This window comes from Pleurodeles waltl, chromosome 6 (assembly GCF_031143425.1).
Source record: "Pleurodeles waltl isolate 20211129_DDA chromosome 6, aPleWal1.hap1.20221129, whole genome shotgun sequence".
NCBI lineage: Eukaryota > Metazoa > Chordata > Amphibia > Caudata > Salamandridae > Pleurodeles > Pleurodeles waltl.
The window spans coordinates 1,333,725,228-1,333,744,248 of record NC_090445.1 but is presented as its reverse complement, the minus strand read 5'-3'; positions in this window follow the sequence as shown (position 1 = coordinate 1,333,744,248).

Below are 19,021 nucleotides of genomic sequence, written 5' to 3'. Positions count from 1 at the left end.
GGAGGGAGGAGGATAGGGAGGAGGAGAGAGCTTTCTTAGGCTGGCCAAACAGACATGCGCACTTAGGTTTCTCCACTAGAGAAACTGTATACTTCCATGCAGTGTCTGAGCAGCAAACTAAGCCACTCAGACCAATCCTGGTGCCGCTCTCATTCTAGGTTTAGCATAAAAGCAGCACCAGGATTGCTGGGGAGCCTGTGCTGGTGTTCCGGTGATGGGAATGATAAGTGTTTTTTTTTTGTTTCCCCCATCCCTCCACCCCTCCACCCCCTGATATTTGCAGCTGTCGCTGCTGGTACCAGTCATATGTTGCTCACTAATATCAATTTCATTATTGGCCTCTTTCAAAATGGCCGCTTCATCGTATTAGATGCTAATAATCAACTCCTCAAGGTGAGCGTATACTTGCTACTGTATGCAGCCCAATTAAAAAAAGGTGAATGTATCATCGTACACTCTCCACCTGCTTGTCGTCCAATTTAAAATCTTGAGTGCATCAAGTACACACATTCCTATATGCGTCACAATTTAAAATGGTGAGCTTACCATCGTGCACACTCTCCTGTATAAGGCTCAATTTAAAATGTTGTGTATCACTGTGTGCATGCTACTGTATGCAGTCCACATTAAAATAGTGATTGTATCACCATACACTTGCTTTGTCACATTTGTATGCAGCCCAGTTTAAATTGATGTGTGTATCACCATCTGCTTGTTGTCCAGTTTCCCCATTTGGGCACAGTATAAAAGGGCCACCGTGGGTCAAATTACATAGCTGCTTGCAACACACTCCCCGGCTTGAGGTATTCAAGGCAACCAGCATCACACTCCCCAGCAAGATGTGCTTGAGGCAATCCATCTGGTTTGACCTGAATACATGCTCAAACAACAGCTCATGATTTAATTCCCCCATGTGACTCAGTGCTCAATTCACTATAACTGAAAGTCACATTTGTTTATTTATTTATTTTAAATTATTTAAGCCACCAAGGTGCTCTCTGTGGAACTGCACAAAAACCTGGTGATCCCTTGTGCTGGTGATCTTGTGTTCATCTGCACTGGACAGCAAAGCTGGACACAGCAGAGACATTGTGACTGCTTCTGCTCCCGGCCATTGTCAATATGGAAAAAGAATGTACTGCAGCCAACAATCACATCCAGCAACGGAGGTCTCTCTATCTCTCTCTAACCATTTTTGCAAGGCATTCACAATCCAGACTCCAATCTTTGTGCAAAAGGCCATTTATTAGGACAGGATTGCATCATTAGTATAATATACCACAACAACACTTTAAACCTTAACGTTTCAAAATAGTACCCATTTTTTATCTCTCCCCCTACTCCTTTCCCATAAGGCTTTATGCTTTTTTTGCCCTTGTTCCAATCAATTCACCCCATTCCGTATGTCTTTGTCACTTCTTTCACCAAACAAACTCCAAACGCCATCTGTTTCTCGAAACACTGGCACCCTACCCAAAGCTTCAATCACCTGTCTTTCATCCTTGTTCCTCCTGAGGGGTGGACCTGCCATCATCTGACTCTCCACCCCTCCAAATAACACCACCCAGAAAAACCCTATATGGTGTTTTTCTGCCCTACCCCCCCTTTCTCTGTATCCTCAGGCACTGCTGCAACACATTTATGCCCAAAGACTTCGACCGCACCACAATCTCTCATTCCACAGTTCCCCCAGCAGTTCCCTCAACTCGATCATATGGTAGGAATAACCCAACAATGACAATTGTACGCCATCATCTCGAAAAGATCCCTAACTTCTTCCTTCATGTCTCCATGTCTCACCACTGCAATGCCTTTCCCTGAGCAAAAAGCCCTCATTGCCCTGTTGAGTTTCCGCCTTGCCTTGTCAGTTGCCACATGCTTTCTTGCCCCCTCCAATTCCTACATAGCACAAATTCTGTCCATGCTAAGCATGTCCCTGCCAGGTTGTGTTTCAAAATTTCCAAGTCCCTCTACATGTGTTGCAGTATTGTCAAACCAGACAATTACATCAAATCATTTTCTCTCAAGTGGTTCACCAGTAAGTCTGGGCAACCCCATTTTGGCACCACAGTGGCCAGAAATGGCAGCAGACCCCCCAATGCATCCTCCCTTCCACCACCAAAGCTCCTTAGGTCTACTACTCTGCAGTCCAAGATTCCGTTCATAGTTCTACCTTTCTGCAAATTTGGCCATCCAGTGGATGAACGAATGGCCCACTATCCAAGTGACCCCCTTATGATTTCATATGCCTCTCATGCATCCTAGTGAAGAAGACAATTTTGGTAGCCATCTGTTGTCAGACAGACACCAAAACTCACACTCACCACCTCTTTCGTAACCCCCCATACCCCCACTTCATACCCCGATTCACTTACGTACATAACGCTCACAGCATTTGGACTTCCATCTCCCAATGGCCCGAATCTCTGGCATGCCCCAATCCAAATGTGCAGCTGACGTCGCTGCCCCTATTCTAAAGGAGTGTGTCCCAAAGTTAGCAGGATCCCACCCACGGTGTCCCAGGGACTTACGTGACAATGACAACAGATGAAAAGCAGTCACCTTGCCCCCATCAGCATGGCAAAAGATTACTTCCTGCCTCCTTTTTGACCACACCTGAAACGTCTGCCACTCTTTGACCTGGCAATTGGACTCACCCTCCTCCTCCAGAAGCCAGATCCACCTTCCCCTCCCGGTCCCACTGACTCAACACGTAAATCTTCCTGTCACATTCCTTCGCCTTGGCCCACCCCAGCAGCTCAGGCACCCTGAATGTCCCCCCAAAAATCCAAATCATACACAAATGAAAAAGCAGCAATATAAAAAGCATCTCTGCAACAATCATGTAATACGGCCAAAATCTCCTGCAATAACTGAAACATGATCACTCCCCTCTCTCTCTCCTGGGCCCTTCTTTCCCTTGACCAACCTTTGACCATCCTTAGCAACATTTCACTGCCTGCCGTGTCAAAACCCCAAAATAACTTGCCATAAAATGACAGTCTTACCAGTTACCCTGCAATCTTGGTATGCAACAACCCCTTGTCCATGAGTGACAGAACAAAACGGACCACCCATCCTTCCCTGTCACATTGTTCCTGACTCGCAGGTGCATCTTCCTTCCCACAAAATGCCTAGAAATCCCTCCATGCCAGCTGATAACTCTTCTTGGAAGATTTTGCTTCGGACAACTCCTCCAGCCTAAGGACTCTCATGCCCCCCATTCCCAGGCTTCCATAGGGAACGGGGTCTTCTTGGCCTGTGCTCCCGGGATCAGGCCACAAAACGGATGCCACTGTGAACGAGACAACGAGACAACGAATCAGCAATCGCGTTGTTCGCTCCCGGCACACGTTTAGCCATAAAACCAATGTTGTGTCTTCAGCACATCAACATGAAGCGGTGCAGCAATCTCAATACCCTCACATGTCTTGCCCTGTGCCGATTCACCAGCTCCGACACTGCCATGTCATCCACATGAATCTGCACTGTTCTGTTGGCCAACTTACCGCCCCACACAGCCATAGCCACCAGAAGGAAAAAAACTCCAAAAAGGCTATGCTTCGCTCCTGTTGAATTCAGAGCTGAGGCCAACACTCCGCACACCACCTGCCACCCCAAAAAAGTCCAAAACCATGCGCACACACAGCATCCGACAAAAATGTGCACTTGCCACACAATTCTGACCTCCTGGAACCACATGTACAAACCGTTGAAGTAATCCAAGAAAGAGTGCCACACCACCAAGTCAACCCTGACCTCCATAGTCATTTGCACGCTGTGATGGGGTAGACTACCTCCAGACATGGCCATGCCCAGGCATCTATAAAAGGTCCGCCCCAGTTTTTATGCTATATGGAGTTCCAAGTGTCTCTCCCCCACTACCTCTTGCAGAAAAGACCAAGGGCCAGATGTACAAAGAGTTTTGCATGGTGCAAGCAGCAAATTTCGCTGTTTTGCGCCATGCAGCACGCGCATCGCAATGCTCATTCCCATTTTGCAAAATGGGAATGCGACTTGCAAATAGGAAGGGGTGTTCCCCTTCCTATTTGCGATTCGCATCGCGATGCAGAATTGCTTTGTGACCATAAACGCAGTCGCAAAGCAATTCGCAGTTAGCACCCATTACAAATGGGTGCTAACCCTTTCCTTTAGGGAAAACGGGCTGCAATACAAAAAAAAAAACTGCTTTATTAAAAAGCAGTCACAGACATGGTAGTCTGCTGTCCAGCAGGCCATCATTCCTGTCAGTGCAGCGAATCACAAGGGGGTCGCAAATTGCGACCCACTTCATTAATATTAATGAGGTGGGTCTTTGCGACGCCCTCGCGATTCACAGATGGTGTCAGGGACACCATCCTGCATATGGATTTGCGACTCGCAATTTGCGAGTCGCAAACCCAAGTTTTGGTACATCTAGCCCTAAATCTCTTTTGCTTTCTTTTAAGATAAACGGGCCACCATATTGATTGTATCCAGTTTGATTCCCAAGAATGTCAACACTTCTCTAGGGCCCTCGGTTTTGCCAGGTGCCAAGGGCACTTCAAACCTCTCTGCCATGGCTTGAGAGTGCTCCAGGGATCATGTACAGTCCTCCATTCCTGCTCTCTCCACGAACAAAAAGTTGTCTAAGTAGTATGGGACATCCTTCTGACCACTGCCCCTGGTGAAAGCCCACTGCAGAAAGGAGCTGAATGCATTGAAGAGAGCGCTAGAGATCATGCAGCCATTTGGCAAGACCTTGTCAACATAACTGGCACACCAAACTGCATTCCCAGCAAGGGGAAGTCCTCCAGGTGAATGGACAACAAGCGAAAAGCTGACTTGATGTCACATTTAGCCATCCTCACCCCCTCCCCACACGACCTCGCCAGTCGGCCATCATCATCTACTGATGCCTCCTTGGTATCTTCAATGGCTATAAAATCATTGACAGAGGCCCCATGGAACAGAAAATTGCTGGATCAACCTGTACTCCCCCTGTTCTTTTTTAGGAACCTCACCTAATGGAGAGGTTATCAAGTCTGTTGAGGGCCAGTCATAGAAAAGTCCTGTTATCCTGCCTTCCCTAACCTCCTTCTTTAGTTTTGCTTCAACTACCTCAGACCAACTCTTTGGCTGACCACAAGTTGTCAGCCCACCTTCCCCCTCTCTGCCCTTGGTGGCTTACTCAGAAACCCTCCTTAATAGCCCATTCCAACTTCAGAGCTGTCTCCCTCTCCGGGTAGCCTCTCAACTGAGGTAACAACACGTCAAATTTAACTGGAGTATGTGCCTTTCCGACTAGCAGGGCCCTTCTGTTCTCTTCCCCGGCCTACCCTCCACTGCTCAGATTGGCTTGCCAGAGTGATTGCATGTTGGCCCCCACATTTGGAATATTCACCTGCAAGGTGTCCTGTTGCAGGAGCCCTTGTTGAAGATCCAGCTTGCCCCTGTGTTGTTTCTGGTCGGAAGGTTCCTGCCCCCTGTACCCACCGCTGCTGGGCAGGATACAGCTGAAAAGGCTTTTATGTAATGGACAACCCACTTGCTGTGTGAGTCGATGCAGTGGATTGTGTAGAAGACATCCACTGCATCCATACCTGTGCGCCCATATTGCCCCATGGCTTCTCCGGATTCATGCTAACCCTGGCCCTGAATTCTTCATCATAGCTTAGCTAAGCAAAGCCCCCAAAATGCATTTGGGCTTTCCGTATAATGTCCATATATTTAAACAGCGCTATTGCCCCGTAAGGATATTTACTGCAGTACACACAGCATTTTTAATTCATACCAGTGTGTATTATGTCTAATTTCTTTTCGGAGAGTTTCTGATGTATACGTGTTAGATTTAAAGACTAGGGCCCTCATTCCGACCCCGCGGTTTGAAACCGCCAGGGTGGAGGGCAGAGGAAGCACCGCCAACAGGCTGGCGGTGCTTCCCGGGCCATTCTGACGCCGCGGTCAGAAAAGGGGAACCGGCGGTTTCCCACCGGTTTTCCCCTGGCCCAGGGAATCCTCCAGCGCCGCCATGGGGATTCCGACCCCCTTCCCGCCAGCCTGTTCCTGGTGGTTTACACCGCCAGAAAGAGGCTGGCGGGAACGGGTGTCGTGGGGCCCCTGGGGGCCCGTGCACTGCCCATGCCACTGGCATGGGCAGTGCAGGGGCCCCCTAACAGGGCCCCATGAAGATTTTCAGTGTCTGCTTTGCAGACACTGAAAATCGCGACGGGTGCCACAGCACCCGTCGCACCCCTGCAAATCTGCCGGCTCCATTCGGAGCCGGCTTCCTCTTTGCAGGGCCTTTCCCGCTGGGCCGGCGGGCGATCTTTTGGAGATCGCCCGCCGGCCCAGCGGGAAAGTTGTAATGACCCCCGCGGTCATTTGACCGCGGTGCGGTCTTTTGGCAGTTTCCACCCGGCGGGCAGCGCCTGCCGCCCGCCGGGGTCGGAAGGACCCCCTAGATTTTATCCACCAGAGGGAGTTTTGTTTGGATATATAGGCGAACTAAAAAAAAAAAAAAGTAAAGGCATCCACTGCCAATGCTTCCAGATCTGGTCACCAACTGAAATAAATTCTCTTTTGGGTAGTCGAACGGGAGGCGAACAGGTCTATCTCTATAGGACCTAGTGAATTTTTTATCCCTTCGAAAATCTCCTTAACATCCGTTCGCTGTAATCCCTTAAATGGTGAGAATTCCAATCTGCAATCGAATTCTCTTTCCCTGACAAGTACTGAGCCAACAAAGTTATTTCTTTCTCTTGACAAAACTCCCAGACTTCTTTGGCTAACTTTGTTAACTTCTTGGGTTTGCTTTCACCCATTTTGTTTATGTAAGATACTACCATAACATTGTCCATCTTCAGTAATACCGAGCAACCCTGTAATGTCCACAAGCTTGGATGTTCATCACACCTTGGATAAAATTTACTTTCTGTCATTGTTTTTGTTCTCTCGTTTATCTCAAATAAAATTCCCTGTGGTTGATAAAATCTACTTGACCACTCTAAACATCAGAAACTCTTTTGAAAGAAATCACACACAACAAGGTGCAACTTTCCATGTTAGTTGCTTGTTAGTCAAATACTGATTCAATGGCCATTTCTTAAATAAATCAAGTATTAAGCTAACATCCCATCATGTACTGCACTTAGGTTTGGGCGGTCTTTTCAATCTCATCCTTTTCATAACTCTACATATCAATATTTTTCCCTATGGATGAACCATCTATCACACAATGTACCTCAGCAATTACAGATCTGTAACAATGTATTGCCCTTTTTGAACAGTTCTGCTAAAAAATTAGTCATTATAACTCCATCCACTTCCACAGTATCCAAATTCCTCTTCGTGCACCAACACACCCATACATTTCATGCACTCTATCTTTTTCTTTTCCTGGAGTCCATGATGCACATAGCAATTCTGAAGCCTCTCCAGATAGTTCTCTGAAATGCTGGTTTCTCCTGAAATCTTCCAAACTAGAAGGTTGAGCATCCCTGAATCTACTAAAGGATGCACTTGATTGTTTAAGTCCATCAAAAGATCCTTGCATGCCTCTATCAAAATTGAGTCCTCCCACCAGCTCCATAACCGATTGATATCATGCTTGAGTGGTCCAAAACGGAGTTACCAAAACCAACTGACATATCTGTCTCCTCACCTGCATTAGTACTCTCTGAATCATACAGAATGGAGGAAATGCATAACCTAGAAACTTGCTCCAATCCAGACTGAATGTGTCCACTGCTTTCGCTCCCGGATCTGGATGCCAACTCACATAATCCTCGAACTGATTTGTTAAATGAAAAGCAAAGAGATCTATCACTAGTGGGCTCAAAACTCTGTCTATCTCTTGAAAAACTTGAGGCATGATCTTCCATTCACTGTAATCCCACATATAGCGGGAATTCCAGTCTGCTCTTGTATTCACATTTCTCCGTAAATATTGTGCTGTTACCTGTATTTTTTGTTCCAAGCAAAACTCCCAAAAATCCTTTGCTATCTCTGAAAGTCTCTTTGGCCTGCTGCCTCCTATCTAGTTTATGTAAGTTACTGCTGAAATGTTGTCCATTTTCAGAAGGATTTAACACTCTTTCAATTGATCCCTGAAACTGCGAACTGCTAGCTCTCCAGCTTTCAGTTCCAAACAATTTATGTAATCCTCTCTTTCTCTCATGCTCCATTTCCCTCCTTTCAATTGGTTTTCCATTACTGCATCACAAAAAAGACATTCATCTGTTTCTAAAACAAAATTTTATGTTGTTCCAAATATTGCTCTCCCATTCTATGCTTGCAGATTTTTCTACCACCGTTGATACTATTTCACTACAGCCACTGAAACCTTTATCCTATCCCCATACCATAAACATTCAGCTAAAGCTAAATGTTTGACCTGTTGGAGTGCTCTGTAATTCAATGGTCCTGGGAAAATAGCCCAAATTGAAGATGAAAGTAAACAAATTATCCTTGCCAACTCCGTCAAAGTAATATTCTTTTTCCTCAATACATTCTTCATTTCCCTTTTTATAAGAGATATCTTCCTTTCTGGCAGCAGTAATTGTGCTTTTTCTTTGTCTATCACAAACCCTAAAAGCTCCATCCTCCGAGAAGGTATAATAACTGACTTTTCCTGATTGATTACAAATCCCAAATCATCTAGAATATCCAAACTCATCCTCACATGTTTTAAAAGTAAAGTCCTTTCCTGACTCATGATCAAAATATCATCTAGATAATCATTACTCTTTCCCTCAGATAGCCTACTACAGATCTCACCACCTTTGTAAAACACCAAGGTGTTGAAGACACACCAAAAGGTAGACAAGTGAATTGGATAGTTGTCCTTTCCAGCTGAACTGAAAAACTTCTCAAATTTATCACTGGTTTCCAACTCTTGTCCTTTTTTTCCACTACAAATAACATACTCACAAAAACTCTTTTTCTTTCTCCAATTTCCACAATCGCCCTTTTTCCCAACATACCATAAATTTCCTTTCTCACAACCTCTTTTATGTCTTCTTGAAAACATATTTCTCTGGGTTCTATAACCTGATGTGGAATCTCTTGAAACTCTATTGTATAACCCTTCACTGTCTCCAAAACCCAACCATCTGTTGTTATCTTCTTACAGTTGTCCAAAAAAGGTTTTAATCTCCCTGCAACTAATCCCAGGGAAAAACCGATTCCAGTCTCCATACTCAACCTGTCCTGGTTGTGATCCTGAATTGGTAATATGGCTACGTCTACTATCTGATCTGCCTCTACCTCCTCTTCCTTTTTGCGGGTAGAATTAATTTGAGCAAAAGCTACCTCGGTAGGATACTCTTCCATGACCGCTCGGGCCTCTGTAAAATGTATGGCCGAAAGACTGGGCCCTTCTTCTGGCCCTACCATTTAGATTTCCATCTCCAAAAACTTTCCTCATTGAGGAGTGAGCCTCATCCAAGGCCATAAAAGTGTGGACATATTTACCCAAGGCCTTTATCATGCCTTCTCCAAAAGGAAGACTCTTTGTCTCTTCAGATGTTTCCTTTCTTGCTAATTCTCCCAGTTTTGGGTTTATCCTCAAGAGATTAGCCCTTCTTCTTTCCGCTATAAGTCATGCATGCGCATTTGTCAAAAATAAAAATGCTCTTTGGCTCCATCCTCTTAATAAATTTACATCTAAATCTGTTCCTTTACCATAAGACTCCTCCACGATACCAAAATTCTTCCTAAAGGCCCCAGTACATCCAGTAATCTATCTCCTCACCGTTTTAGTGATCTTTCTAAACCTTTTCTTGGATCTTGGCCCAGTTTAAACAAATATGTAATCAAATCCGAATCCAGGCTTGGTGTCATGATAAATTTGGACTTATATCAAAGGGCTGGAAGGAGAGGGCAACCTTCCGGCCGAGGTTATTATAAGACCCAAGTTGGATTTGGAAGAGCAAATTATAGAGGAAATCAAACAACAGCAAATTTCTACCCACAAAGGGGTAGAGGGAGCAGTGGTAGTCATTCAAGAGGGAGAGGACATCTGTCTTCCTCTTCAGGTGAGTATGGAGATTAAGGCCCTCATTACAACTTTGACGGGCGGCGGAGGCAGCCCGCCAAAGTTGCGCCGCAGGAATACCGCACCGCGGTCTGAAGACCGCGGCCGGCATTCCAAGTTTTCCCCTGGGCTGGCGGGCGGCCGCCGAAAGGCCGCCCGCCAGCCCAGGGGAAAACGACCTTCCCACCATGAAGCCGGCTCGTAATCGAGCCGGCGGAGTGGGAAGGTGCGACGGGTGCTACTGCACCCGTCGCGTATTTCACTGTCTGCTATGCAGACAGTGAAATACAAGCGGGGCCATCTTACGGGGGCCCCTGCAGTGCCCATGCCATTGGCATGGGCACTGCAGGGGCCCCCAGGGGCCCCGCGACTCCCCCTCCCGCCATCCGGTTCCCGGCGGGAGAACCGCCAGCAACTGGATGGCGGGAGGGGGAGTCGGAATCCCCAAGCCGGCGCAGCAAGCTGCGCCGGCTTGGAGGATTCCTTGGGGGCAGCGGGAAACCGGCGGGAGACCGCCGGTTTCCCTTCTCTGACCGCGGCTAAGCCGCCGCGGTCAGAATGCCCCGCGGGGCACCGCCGGCCTGTCGGCGGTGCCACCGCGTCCCGCGGCCCTGGCGGTTACAAACCGTCAGGGTCGTAATGAGGGCCTAAGTCTGTTTTTTTCCATTTAAAGGTGAAAGGAAGGTTGAGATTTTTCATGAAAGAGTGGGAAAAGATAACACAAGACAGTTTGGAATTGAATACTGTAAACGGTTACAGAATGGAGTTCGACAGTATCCCTTACCACGACAAAGAGCCAAGAGAACTTCATTTCAAAGTGGAACAGGAAAAAGTTGTAAGAGAGGAAATAAATCACGTTAGAGAAACATGGAGTACAATGCTCTGCCTCTTTGAGGAAAAAAAGTGGGGGTAGAAAGCCCTTCGGTAACTTCGTTGGTCTTAGTAATAGTATTTGGACCTTGGTATACTACTGCCGACAGCCGGTCCCCTCCTGTCAGCCCTTCCAAAAACTCTATTGTTGAACATGCAACGCATGTTATATTGGGCTTTGCTAAAAGCAGTGAAAGTTGAAACATACTTCCCTAAGCTCTTAACCAGGCTCTCCCCAAAGAGTAGACCATTAGGGTCATTGGAGGATTCTTTGTTTGCTAAATCTCCTAGTTTGGGATTTATTCACAAAAGAATAGCCTTCCTCCTTTCAGCTATTAGCCAGCATTGACATTATCAAGCATAAGGCCCTTTGGCTTCAACCCCTAAGTAACTCCACGTCAACGGGGGCTTGTTTAAAACTAGCTTCTTCCGCCATAGCTAAAATCCTGGACATTGGGCCCAAAATGTCCAGCACTCCAGCTTGGCATTGCTTAAGGCAATGCTCAAGACCTTTTCTTAGATCTTTTCCCAATTTGAACAGGAAGGTAAATAACTCTGGAACATGACAAATTTGTTAAGGAAGCAAAGCGTGAAGAGTTTTTTTTTCACAAATAGCTCGAGACACACACAAGTGACACGTCTAATAAGTAGCGTGTGCAAGCACTTATGTGAAAGGAAAGGTTTAAAAGCATAAATACATTTGAAAAAGGCTTATATCAAGGCAATTGTTTACCAGAAGATGTTTCTCTTTCGAAGAGGAGAGGAGCATATTGATAAAACAGGAAGTGCACTACAGTGCACTGCGAAGATTATTAACATTGTTGTGTAAATTTAGGTCTTATTCTTTGAAGATTGAAAAAACCGAAAGGTTTTCAAAACAGACTACATTCTGAAGAACATATGAACTGGTCAGTGTAGTTTAAGTATTTAGGAGTGCAATATTTCAAATTTTTAGGACATTTTAGAATATATACAATTGATTAGAATAGTTTGTTTTAAGAAATGGCAGAGCCAAGTAACGAAAATTATAAACAGAAGGAGAAGATGAGAGAGTTGGTTAAGGAGTAATTAAAAGTGAGCATGAAAGAAACTTTGTGTGAAAAGATGATGGGGAAGAGTAATGGACCTTGTCTGAGGAAGATATTTCTTTAAATAAAGGTCCAGGTGGAAAGTGTTTAAGAACAAAAGAAACTTTTGATGGTTGAGGAGGTCTTAATATCTTCAATTATGGGGTCCAACTCGACACACAGAAGGTGACCCAAAGTGGCACAAGTTCTGGGCAGGTTAACTCTGCATGTAGATTCAGTCATACTAATAGAGAGGAAGAGACCCATCCTGATTATGATGAGTATGTTTTTGACATGGATTATGAGGAAGGAGACATTGTGACTAAATCGGAGTTTAGAGGTAGTGAGTTCTCCTTGCAAAGAAAAAAAAAAGAATAGAATCTGAAAGATCCCTTGGGTCGGAAGATGTTTAATCTTAAAGTGAGACGACATCCAAGGAGTTCAGACTGGTGGCCTTTGGGTCATGTAGTGGAATATCTTAGAAGTTAGGAAAACCATTGGAAAAAGAAGAGAGAAATATCATGAGGGTCGAGTGTTCTAGACCTATTATTGGAGAAAAGGTCATGATGACACCTAACTTGGATCCTGAGTTGATAACTTATTTATTCAAACTTGGCAGTGATCCAAGGAAAGTATTGGAACGCTCACTGCAATAATGCAAGGAGAAGCTATTAGATGTCTTGGGTCCTCTAACATGTATAATTGATTTAGTTGAAGAAGCCCATATTAATGGAGGTGATACAGATCTTGAACTGCTCAGAGGTTGGAGTTAGAGGGCAATTTGTTTTCTAGGAAACGCGAATGCAAGCCTTGTGGCAGAAAGAAAAAAACCAGTTTTGTTCAGAATACGTCTAAAATTGGGCAAGTTAGCAAAAAAAAGAAGGTGATGAAGATACTAAAGAGCTTCTTTTCGGAGAAGGGATGGTAACATCTTTAAGGAAATTTGTAGCTATGTTCACAGCTTTGGACAAGGCTCAAAGCTCAGGTATTTCAACCAAATAATTCATATCAAAGGGCTGGAAGGAGAGGGCAACCTTCCGGCCGAGATCATCATAAGACCCAAGTTAGATTTAGAAGAGCAAATTATAGAGGAAATAAAAAAACATCAAATTTCTACTCGCAAAGGGGTAGAGGGAGCAGAGGCAGATCTTTAAGAGGGAGGAAGGGAGAGTTGGATTATGCTAGCCTCCTTGTCTTTAATAAATCATGAGTCTCCCAACATTAAAACTATGACAATCTGCATTTTATGGCAAGACAGGAGGCTAGCATTCTGCATGTGTAAAGCTCCTACATACAGAGCTAGAGACATGCTCCAATAGCTCAAAGTAAAATCTCCTGAATATTCCAGAACTAGACCAATCTGCTGCCTTCCCTTAGATTCCGGAAATTTCTGTAACCGTAATGTGAGTTAAAAGTGGGGGTTTTTGGCCAAATTTTGAGGTTTGCAAAGGGTTCTGGGTAACAGAACCTGGTGAGAGCCCCACATATCACCCCATCCTGGATTACTTTAGATGTCTAGTTTTGAAAAATGCACAGGTTTGGTAGGTTTCCCTAGAAGCCAGCTGAGCTAGAGGCCAAAATCCATAGCTAGGCACTTTCCAAAAAACACCTCAGATTTCAATGTAAAAATGTGATGTATCCATGTTGCATTTCCTGTCACAGGCATTAGGCCTACCCACGCAAGTGAGGTACCATTTTTAACGGGAGAGTTGGAGGGAACACAGAATAGAAGAACAAGTGTTATTGCCTCTTGCCTTTATCTAAATTTTTTCCTTCCAAATGTAAGACAGTGTTTAAAAAGGAAGTCTATTTAACAAATGCCCTGTAATTCATATGCTAGTATGGGAACCCTGGAATTCGGAGCTATGCAAATAACCACTGCTTTTCAACACCTTATCTTGTGCCCATTTCGGAAATACAAAGGTTTCATTGATACCTATTTTTCACTCTTTATATTCCAGCAAATGAATTGCTGTATACCTGATATACAGCAAAAACCGATTGTAAGGTGCAGCTCCTTCATTGGCTCTGGGTATCTAGGGCTCTTGATGAACCTACAAGGCCTATATATCCCCGCAACCAGATGAGTCCAGCAGACGTAACAGTGTTTTACGTTTGAAAATCTGACATGGCAGGAAAAAGTTACAGAGTAAAACGTGGAGAGAAATGGCTGTCCAGTTATTATTTTAGCTGTTATTTTCTGTAGGAACACCTTGTAGGATTGACACAGATGGATCCTTGCTAAATTCAGAAGTTTGTCTACTTTTCAGTCATGTTTAGCTTTCTGGGATCCAGCATTGGTTCTGCATCCATTTCTGTCACTAACTGGAAGGAGGCTAAAAGCACAAGAACATAGTAAAAATGGGGTATATCCCAGTAAAATGCCAAAATTGTGTTAAAAAATTTGGTTTTCTGATTCAGGTCTGCCTGTTCCTGAAAGCTGGGAAGATGGTGATTGTAGCACTGCAAACCCTTTGCTAATGCCATTTTCAGGAGAAAAAAAACACAAGCCTTCTTCTGCAGCCCTTTTTCCCATTTTTTGTTTAAAATATTTTTTTGATGTATTTTAGCTAATTTCTTGGTCTCCTCCAGGGGAACCCACAAGCTCTGGGTACCTCTAGAATCTCTAGGATGTTAGAAGAAAAGGATGCACATTTGGCTTGGGTAGCTTATGTGGACAAAAAGTTATGAGGGCCTAAGTGCAAACTTCCTCAAATAGCCAAAAAAGGCCTGGCACTTGAGGGGGGAAAGACCTGGCAGTGAAGGGGTTAAAGTAAAATCTCCTGAATATTCCAAAATTAGACCAACCTGCTGCCTTCAAAATCTCTTCCAACCCTCCTCTTTCATAAAAAAACTTGTGAGGACATAGCTCCTCTTATTGAATGAGATTTACAACTTTGTACATCCACACCTGCTTCTTTCATAACATTCTTCACCCATCGAGCAATTGCCATATCTTGAAAATGCTCTATAAGGTCTCACATATGATATCAATAACTGAGTGACACCATTCGCTCTAAATTCTTCCATCCTTTTTTCATATTCTCTTATACAAATGACCACACAAAATGTTGGTTTCTCCTCAACATAAGGATAACAAACTGACTCTGCCATGCATTTTGTTCTCCCATATATCTCAAACAAAACTCTCTGTGGTTGATAAAATCTAGTCTTTAAATCTAATGTCTGAACATCAGAAGCCCTCCTAAAAGAAATTAGACATAATAAAGTTGCTAACTTGGTAAATTTGCATGTGTAAATCTTCTCCACTGCCTGCTTCAACCACTGTCCCTCACATCTTCATGTGTGTAGTTACAGGTGTAGGTGATGAGAGACAGGAAAAAGCATTGCTCCTTTTGCATTCTGAGCACAAAGGTTAGTATATCTTGACACAAAAGGATCCCATAGGAATAGGGTCCATGATTGGCAGGCCGTTGCCCTGGCCTAGGCCTGCTTACAGAACTGGATACAGCTACTTAAACAACTGGTTGAATGACAGAATATCATCTAACGAAAAAATATTCCAACTTTTTGCCTCATTAAGTGTATATTTTGTATTATTAAGGCCAGAGTGGCAGTATTTTAGTAGCTGACATTTTGGACACAATATATACATAAGCGACATTTTGACAATAATATTCCAGTATCACACCCAGACCACACACCCTTAGATAGAGAAAAGGACACCCAGTAAATCCATGCGCATTTAGGGGCATATTTCAAGCCCTGTAAGCCGCTGCAGCATCACTTTTTATGATGCTTGAGTGGCTCAGACTGCAGAACCATATCTATGAGGCCATATCTATCATGCCATGCAAAGCCTCTTTGTGTGGCTTTTCAATGTCTCATAGATATGGAGTAAGGTAAGGCAGCGGAAATAGCTGCATTGCCTTATTCTGCATTGGGCGGCTTTCAATGGGTATTGTGCTGGGTTTTCCCTTTCCCACGCAAAACCTATGGATTTTGACACTGCCTCATATTTACTAAATGACATAAACCTGGGACACTGTCAAAACCTTATGCCTGCACAGGGGTGACGTAACCAGGAGAAGCATTTATATTTCTCCTTATTGCGTCCTCTTTATATGTGTGCTGCACTTTGCAGCACTCAAAGAAAGGAGAAGACGGCTCCCTGGATTGTTTTTGTGCAGTAAGGTGCCCCTTCCTGCACACAAATAATCCTGCATCCAATGCAGGCACCCTTACACCATGGTGCAAGGGCTCCTGCATTGGCGCTATGCACCAAATTGTGCGCTGGCCCTGAGTGAAAGGACAAGAATGCAGGACATAAATCCAGTGCATTCCTGCCCTTTCACATTGGCGTAGGGCAGATCTGTTAAACTATCTGCTGTGCTGCACTAAGCCAATCTGTTGTAAATATACCCCTAAGTACTTTGTGACCCGGGGAGGTGGTACAAAAAAGATATACATTTTGCACCACACTTACAACATAGCTGTGCTGAGGTAGGTAAATTTGTTTTCTGTGTTAGTGTGAGCTCTCTGTTCCTAACAAAAGGGAGGGATATTATTCCTCTACTCTACTTACATATGTTTTGCAGCAATCAATGCTCAATTTATTCCAGTGGTTGCAGATGGTGGAAAAACAATAAAACAAGTGAGTTTTGTATTTAGCACGTATGCGTTTGGACTTGTAGAGCCAAACCTCCCTGCAAATCAAGGGAGGCATACAGAGGTGGGGAAGTAAAATACATACACAAAGGTTGATTGGGACCGGACAGGTAGAATGTAGACAGAAGGAGAGAGAGGGGTGCACTAAGTGCTTTATATGAGCAGATACAGTCAGGTACCTAGTACTATATTGCTTCAATTTGAAGTTGAGCACACTGCAACTTCTCATCAGGACTTCAGTACTTTTACAGGAAGAGTACTACTTCTTCTCAGTTACAAACAAGTACCCTTAGCTAGTGAGCACCTACATTACTATGCTATCATTTCATGCACTAGGCTCACAGATGGAACGGGACAGATTTTATTTTCAGTGAGCAGGACTTATTTTTAATAATCAGACTTTTTCCCAGATCAAGCAAGGGAAAGGGAGAAAAGGGAAAGCAGAAGAAAGATATATTAATGAAAACACTGACAAAGGTAGAAAGCAGGAAAATAACTTACAAAGGTGAGATAAAAAGCCAGGAAGCATATGCTGCTTGAAGAACGAGGCATGAAGTAGAACCGAAGTTATGCGGCTTTGGTTTTCAGCAAACCTGGTATACAAGGTCACAGGGTGCACGGAGCACCTCTCCATATCTTTAGGTTTCACGTGTACAGTGCGTGTGCTGTCAGTGAAAGCTTTTGTAAATAAACAAAAGCTCAAAAATGGGCTTACAGCCTGCCCCATACTTACTATTACTTACCATTGGTTGGCTCCCACGTCGCTATCATCTTCTTGATTTTGATAGGTCGGACCTGCTGCTGCTTCCACTTTCTCTTTGGTGCTTGCTGACATCCGTCATACATGGAGCTTGGATGAAGTACAGTTTCCGATCTCTGCAGCCATTGGCCATCCACTGGCCGCAGCTTGTACAGGTACTATTTTTTTATTTTTAATCAGGCACTCTTTAAGAGTGTATGAATTTTTACGCTTTGTCTATCCCCCTTAAACCTTACCGCCCCCTCCTGTCCATGTTGATGTGGAGCAATTACTGAAGGAAGTCTGGCACATCTGAATGATTTGCACTGCTGATGTTTCTCACTGCAAAATACCCCTTATGTGCTACTTTAGTAACAAGCCAGTTATTTTAAAGTATACAGTACTTGCCATTTATTTGATCTCTGAAAGATCTTCTGGGGTTTTAGTCCATTTTATAAGCAATCTGCTTTCAAAATAATCTGGTCACCAAACACAATGTTCACAGTCTGCAACTCTCCATTTCCAGTTTATCCCAATTATGTATTTTCTACCAGAAGCCTTGTAGTCCATGGGGAGAGACCTACAAACCACAGACTAGATTCCGTTAGCGTAGACATGGGTTTGACTCAGCAGCTGGGAATCACCCAACTAGATTGTGAAAGCCACACAAAACTCTGCCGGCTGCTTCCGTCTCCCTAGCTCTTCACCTCTTTTTTCACAAATCTCCCACATCACTTTTTATCCTCATATTTCAGCTGGCTGACTGAATACCCCCCTTCTTTTACCGTCTTGGTTACAGGAAATGTGGTGCTCCATGTTGCAGGGCTGCAGCTGTGTGTACTGTTTGTTTTTAATCTTCAGTGCCTGGTTGAAGCTGTCCTCAAGGAGTATTAAAGTGACTGACCAGCGCAAAATCCACCATGCTCCCTTTTCACTAATGCTATATTGTCCCATGACCCACAGTCCCCCATCGGCAACAACGATTCTAGAACATCCCTTCCTGATGTATTTGTGGGTACCGACCTCATTCACAAGACAGTGTGTTTTTAGGTGACTCCTGCATCCCATCTGTTGTGTCCAATTGCAGTGTTGGCAAATATGTTACATGGGGACCATTTGTGAAGGGAGGCAGTGGATAGAGAAAACAGACATAGGCCCTCATTACAACCCTGGAGGTCGGTGTTAAAGCGGCAGTAATATCGCCAACAGGCCGGCAGTAAAAACAATGGGATCACGACCACAGCGGAAACTGCCATCATAGACAGCCACTTTAATACTCTGACCGCCACAGTGGTAGCAACCAACACTGCGGCAGTTACCGCCAACAGACAGGCGGAAGACAATGTACCGCCCACCCCATTACAACCCACCAATCCACCAGCTTTTCCGGTGTGGTACCAACGCCATCAAAAGCACGGCAGAAACAGTGTTTGGAAGGGAAACCACTCACCTCTCAACACTCAACGAAGAAACAGGACACCATGGAGCCTGAGTTACAGGTCCTCCCCATGCTGGTCTACCTCCTCATACACCAGGAATATCAAAGGTGGAGGTGACGACCACGGTGAGTACTGCACCTAGCACACAGGGGAGGGGGGAGGAAAAAGAGAGTGACAGACACACGCAACACGCAAACCCTCACCCCCACCCTCACCCACAACACCATACACACAAACACATGCATCAACATAACATTTACAC